The sequence below is a fragment of the Limulus polyphemus genome, unplaced genomic scaffold (assembly GCF_000517525.1).
Source record: "Limulus polyphemus unplaced genomic scaffold, Limulus_polyphemus-2.1.2 Scaffold32, whole genome shotgun sequence".
Lineage (NCBI taxonomy): Eukaryota > Metazoa > Arthropoda > Merostomata > Xiphosura > Limulidae > Limulus > Limulus polyphemus.
The window spans coordinates 203,026-209,614 of NW_013665642.1; positions in this window are offsets into that span (position 1 = coordinate 203,026).

The following is a 6,589-nucleotide window of genomic DNA, read 5'->3' on the forward strand; positions in this document are numbered from 1 at the left end:
TTTCATAGTTTCAATGGAATGGAAATCTGTGTACCCACTTTAATCTTTGTTTTCTGTAATATATTAGACCTCAGTACTGTTATCTTAAAGGATTAAATGTCATGAAAGTGTCGTTCAAACTGATAAAGAAGGTCGTGTAAGACTACTCTTTTTAAATAGTGTGGAACTTGCCTGATGACGAAGGGCCATGCAGTTACATTCCAATTAAGTCTTAATCAAAGTTGAAATGCGAAAAATATGGTCTTGTGTGTCGAAATGAAGAGAATCAACCAGCAATATTTGTAAACTTTACCCCATGATGTAATGCCTGATCAAAACCGTTGGTATCTTCCTGGCTAGAAGCCCCCCTCCTTCAGACTCTATGGGGTATCATGAGTCATCCAGTTCCTAATTAACTTAGTGCGCAGTCGTTTCACATGATGTTAGGTTGAAAGAAAGCAGAACTAAATAGTTGCAATACAGTATAAATATTCTAGTGGAAGAGAATGGTGGTGATAAGTGTATAGTCCACTTTTGAAAGCTGCTAAGTAATGCATTGATTTCCTGTCTTACATTTTTGTCACTTCAGTAATGCGGATTAAAGTACTCTTAAGGGCTGTCCAGTCCAAATAAGTGTTATGACAAATAACTTTGAACTTGAAATCTGTGAGTAACAGATGGCTTAAACTTCACTTTGGGTCACTTTGGTTGGATGCTCACTTTTATGGAAAAAAAAAAGTTTGATAAACGCAATTCAAAATTCGATGTTGCTGTTACTTCCAAATAATCCTAAAGCATATTGTAACAGCATTATTCATGATTGTTGACTGGCTTTAGTCAAGAATTCCCTTTACGCTTTATTCTGGCCACTGCAATTTTTTAAATAACTGTCGGTATATTTAAAATTCAACCCAAATTAGGGAAAAAAATGAAATCTTATTTAGTAAAAAAATTAATCACTGTTATGTAGACTTGCTGTAATCAGTATTATTATGGTAATAATTTTTACATGAAGAAAAATGAAAAAAATCAAATTCAATGATTCATTGGTTAAGATTTTAATGAACAATAAAACAAAAATACCAATAACAATTCCAAAATAATTTTGAATATGAAATATCTAAAAATAATAAAAAATAATATGTGCGACTAGTGTAAAATTCATAGTACTTAAACTCTAGTTATATTTGCTGTTAAGGAAATATTAAGAATCGTTTTAACATAATCAATTTCGTGACATTACATCTAATGTACTTAAAAACTTGTCAAACTTCTGTTACTGAAACTGGTAATATAAACAGTATGTACAAAAAGATAGTTTCTGGTAACTTGTAGGCAGGGCGTGATCTAATGATTAGTCTGCTCGGAGTGTGAATCCGAGGTTCGTGATTCTCGAGCCATTGACTCAATAACGCGCTCCCAACTTTCAGCCACAAAAGAAATGATAGTCAAATTCAACTATTCAGTCAATTAAGAGTAGACCAAAATCTGCTGGTGGGGGCTGTTGACTAGCTGCCTTTTATCTAGTTTATCATTTGAAAATTAGATATGGCTAATGGGCAAAGAGCACCCTTTGTGTATCTTTGCTCAAAATTTCTCAAACAGATAAACCGATATACAAGTCATTGTGATAGTTTTTGTAAGAGAGCCCATATAAGGTAGATAGAATTCTACATGTCAATAACTTTCTTTCATTTATCCAGTTAAGTAAAAATAGCCAGTCATTCTCGCTCAATGCTGATTAACGTAGAACTACTAAATTCTCGAAAAATGTTTATTGAGTTTAACATTTACTTACTAAGAAGTACAGCTGTTATTACGAGTGTTTTTGTTTTAGTGCTCTATACTTTTGGCTTGACATTGAGTTCCTCCTCCTCTCTGAAATAGATAAAAACTATGATATATATCTTCTTTCACCAATAATTTTCGCTGTTCAAGAACATATCTTATCTTTCAGTTCAATCATTAAGTGAAACGCGTTTTATCATAACTGTTGCATTGGTTTTTAAATAATTTTACTACGAGTTCTATTTGTGATAATAACACGTAGGATCAGCATGTAATATGCTAGTTAATATTCAAGAAGTATCTCTTTTAAAGCAGAAGAAAATCCTACATTGTTTAGTAGCTCAGTTTTGCGCAGAAGTCGTACAGAATCGTTGCATAATTTCAGTTTTCAAAGTACAAAACGACTTCAATATCTCAACTGTCCATGTTTAATCTGTGCAACAATGGTTACCTGAATTTAGTGCAGAAAACATTTTTTCTTTTCTTTTTTATAAAATTGTCGAATAAATTTACTTTTACGTTGATACTTTTTATAATGAAAGCCTATGTGTACTTAACTATCTAAAATTAATAGTAACAGTATTTATTACCGTGGCAAGAAAATAAATAGACTAGAAAAACATGATTTGTATCTATACACCATCCGAGAAAAATGTATAAGATCACAAAACCAGTTTTGGATTTGAATTAGTTCTATTCTGTACACGCCAGTTGAATAGGTACCTAAAATACATTTCAATAAATAGATATAAATTCTTGCCCTCAGTGATATATTTCTTAGTCGTTACAAATAAGAATGTACCTAAAAACGAAAAAAGATTTCAAATGAAAACTTCAATACAGACGATTTATGGAAAATATAGAAGACGCCCTTTTATTTCTTGTGCTATTTCTTCTACTCGTAATATCTTTGGGTAAGAAATGTAAATAGTGTTTTCTGGTTGTTTATATATACACACACAATGTATTCACGCCGGGTATCAGTATAATTTCCATTAATAATACGTAACTTGAAAATAGGTAAGTAATTATTATGAATCATATATTTTACAGTGGTATTACACATGGCTTTACGACACGAACGTGTTATTGTAAAAAAATTTAAATATATAATTCTTTGCTGAAAGAGTACAATAGTTTCACTATAGGAGTGTGTTAAGATCCTGAGACTTTATTCCATTTATAATAATGATAGACCACGAACAAACTTACAGAAAATATTCGTGACATTAGTATTTTTACATACTTCTGCAAACCACAAAAAACAAACAAACATATGTTCTTGTTCTGTTGTTCAGCATCATGGTGTCGAAACTTACATTGTCTTAAATTGCTTCAACAAGTATTTTTTCACAATTTTATGCTCTCTCTAAAACCATTTCCTATTTATTTTATTTATTTCAAGGATTTTTCTTTTATTATATCAATTACCCATTAAACATGTTCTTACCAAGCAGTCAGAGTGACGTAATCAAATATTAATTACACAGGGTAAGGTTTTGTAAATGGGAAATTCTAGTACCACATATTTAAGCATATTTCTTTCCACACACACACACACAAAGTAAGTTTATCTGGAAGAAAAACGTCAGCTCTATATAATGTCGGAAATAACATAATTATTAACACATTCGTTGTTCATAAAATAACATAATTATTAACACATTCGTTGTTCATACAAAAAACTTTCACATGATATTGGATACTTCTCAAGAGCTTCAAACAGAAATAAAAAATGCAAACGCCTTTCTCCCCGGGTACTCATTCCAATTGTAATAATAGACCATTAACAAATCTATAGAACTTGTATCTTACATGGCGAGTTTTACAGCCTTTGTTTATAAACAAACGTTAAAACGATTTTAACAGGACAGTGATCAGGGAGAAACAAGGGTGCTTTACAAATGATTTAGGACTTGAAGGGTTAATCTTTTTTTTTTCATTCTAACTTGTAAAAACAATAATTATTTAACTAAATATATTATATTTTATCAGGATAATCATATAGGCATGTAACTATAAGAGGCTCGAAAGCCAGCTTCAGGAGAATTGTTTGTTTGTTGTAATGCAAAGCTATACAATTGCCTATATGCATTAATTCTGTACACAAAAGGGAAATGAGCCCCAGATTTTAACGTTGTAAGTCCGCAAACTTACCGCTGACGCACCAGGAGACTCTTCATGAGATACGTTTTATTAGTAATTTTTCGTTTATTTGTTTCAGAATTTCGCGCAAGGCTACACAACAAATATCCGTCCATAGTCGTCCCTAATTTGTAACGGAGAGGATAGAAGGAAATCAGCTAGTTAACAACACCGACCGCCAACCCTTGGGCCATTTTTTATCTTGTCGAATAGTGGGTTATGATTGTTACTCTTAGATTGCACCCATAGCTACAAACTGTGAAATGCGTTTGTGCATCAGTGGGTCGTAAACCATGAAGCCTCTGATTCATAGTGTTAACACATTAACCACTAGATCGCGCAAAGTCCTTTACCTATCGCCTCTGATTGTCCTTTTATAACAATATGTTTCAATTTTGATTTATCTTTCTCTGTTTTTGTTGTTGTTGTTGTCCTTGGAAGGAACAAACTTCTCGTAACTGGATGCAAAAGGTAAATGGAGCTTTAGTCTGAAGACATTATGGTCTTGAAAACTAATTTATGTTTCTTAATTTTTGTTCTTTTTTATTTCTAATTGTATTTCATACGCGAGGCTTATTAACAGGGGTTAAACCTGATAGGTAATGTATTCCAACCTACTTCTGTAAGTATCTCTCTTGCTTGGGTACATTTTATCTTTTCCATATTGTACTTTGTATCATAGTATCATGTGTTTGCCCTTTATGAGCACTTTTTGTTTAAGACTTTGTTGTTCCATATTTTTTTTTAATTATCATCCAAGATGCAAGAAAATGCTGTTCTCTTATTCTATGTTTCCTTTAGATGTTAAAGTTAACATAACTGTTATCTTTGTGAATATATATATACTAAACTAATTATACGCACAAGACAGCACACCATGACAAAGGAAGTGCATCAACATTTGGCTTTTATCAAAGTCAAACGTTGGAAAACGTATGATGTAACGAAACACCACTTGGGGGTAAAATGTGAGACAGGCTATACTTTACAGAATGGAAAATATTTTATACAACTGTTGCAGACAAAAACTCTAAACGAACTGAACTAATATCGAACTATAAGTTACAAATCAGGACGATAACACGGTTATGTTTTCAAATTTCATCAATCAGGGACCACTTAACTATTATATGTGATGTACAGTTTTTGGGGAGTGGTTAACGAAAGTGTTCCAAAACGCGACATTAATTTCATGACGACCTAATAGATAGGTTACATTTTAAACTTAACAACAATAAGATGATTGTTTGATATATAGTGAAATACTCTTTAAGGTATTTAAGATCTCAATTGATTGTACTTCTTTCATATAAAGGTGGTTAGGGCGCTCGACTCGCATTCTGCGGGTTCGAACCCCCGTCTCACAATATATGTTCCCTTTTTCAGCCGTTGGGGCGTTATAATGTGATGGTCAATCCCACTATTCGTTGGGAAAAGAATAGCCCTAGAGTTGGCGGTGGGTGGTAATGACTAGCTGCCTTCCCTCTAGTGTTACACTGCTAAATTAGCGACGGTTAACGCAGATAGCCCTCGTGTAGATTTGCGCGAAATTCAAAAACAAACAAACAATCTTTCATATAAAGTTAACTCAGACTGATGGTAAAGTATTGCATAATTATTCGTATTCAAAATACAAAATTAAACAACGAAATAACATAAAGTAGTCGGCATTGTCTTCAGGACAGTATAATAGCCAATACAGACACCAGAAAAGGGGGGCTAGCATATGGAGAATTTGGGTAAAAATCGGTAACTTATTATACGTTGTGAATTTGAGTGTGATGAATCTTAAAACCTATTACAGCGAAATTTTCTTTCTTTTCGAAATGTTTTTAATTTTCATTTAAAGTTAATAAAATTAATCTACAAGATATGAATAGTTCATAAGTTGAATGGTGATATAATAATCCCATTAATTTACCAAATGGATCACTTGACATGAACAAATATCAATCGTTTTGTAAAATAATTACTACATTAAGTTTAATAGGAACATGTGCTGCCGTAGACAGATAATCAACTATGCAATTTCGCTATGTTAAATTCATATATGTATATATATAAAGAGGTTTAAAGTTTGTAAATTGAAAAATAAACCAGAGAGCACTCAATAGAGCGCATACCTTCGCCACGTTGCGTTAATTATATTTGGCCCTCAAAAAAATAAGAAAATCTGTCCGTATCTCCGTCGTTATCAATAGACATGGACCATTTTTTTGACATGATAATGAGGAATAATATTCTATTCATGTCCACTAAGTTTCAACAAAATCCGATCATTTTTGACTGAGTTATGGAGCAAAAATAGTGTGAAAAATCGGTTCCCATGTTAACAGATAGGAATTTTTAAGATTTTCGTGACCTTGTTGGGACCTTGACCTCGACTTTGATACTCTAAAAACTAATCACTTCTAAGTTGAGTCATAGTCCAAATTTATACTAACTTTCGTTCATATCAATTAAGTCGTTTTCCTGAAATCGTGCTGACAAACACATACACACACAAACGAACATACATACAAACAAGGATGAAACATAACCTCTTTCCATGGTGGTAAAGGTGTTAAGGGTCGATGACAGTTGTGTATTGTTATGTGAATATTAGGCCAACGATTAGAATATCAGGCTACATTTCTAGTTATTAAGGCCAAACAGTCCAATGAGAATACAGCAACAA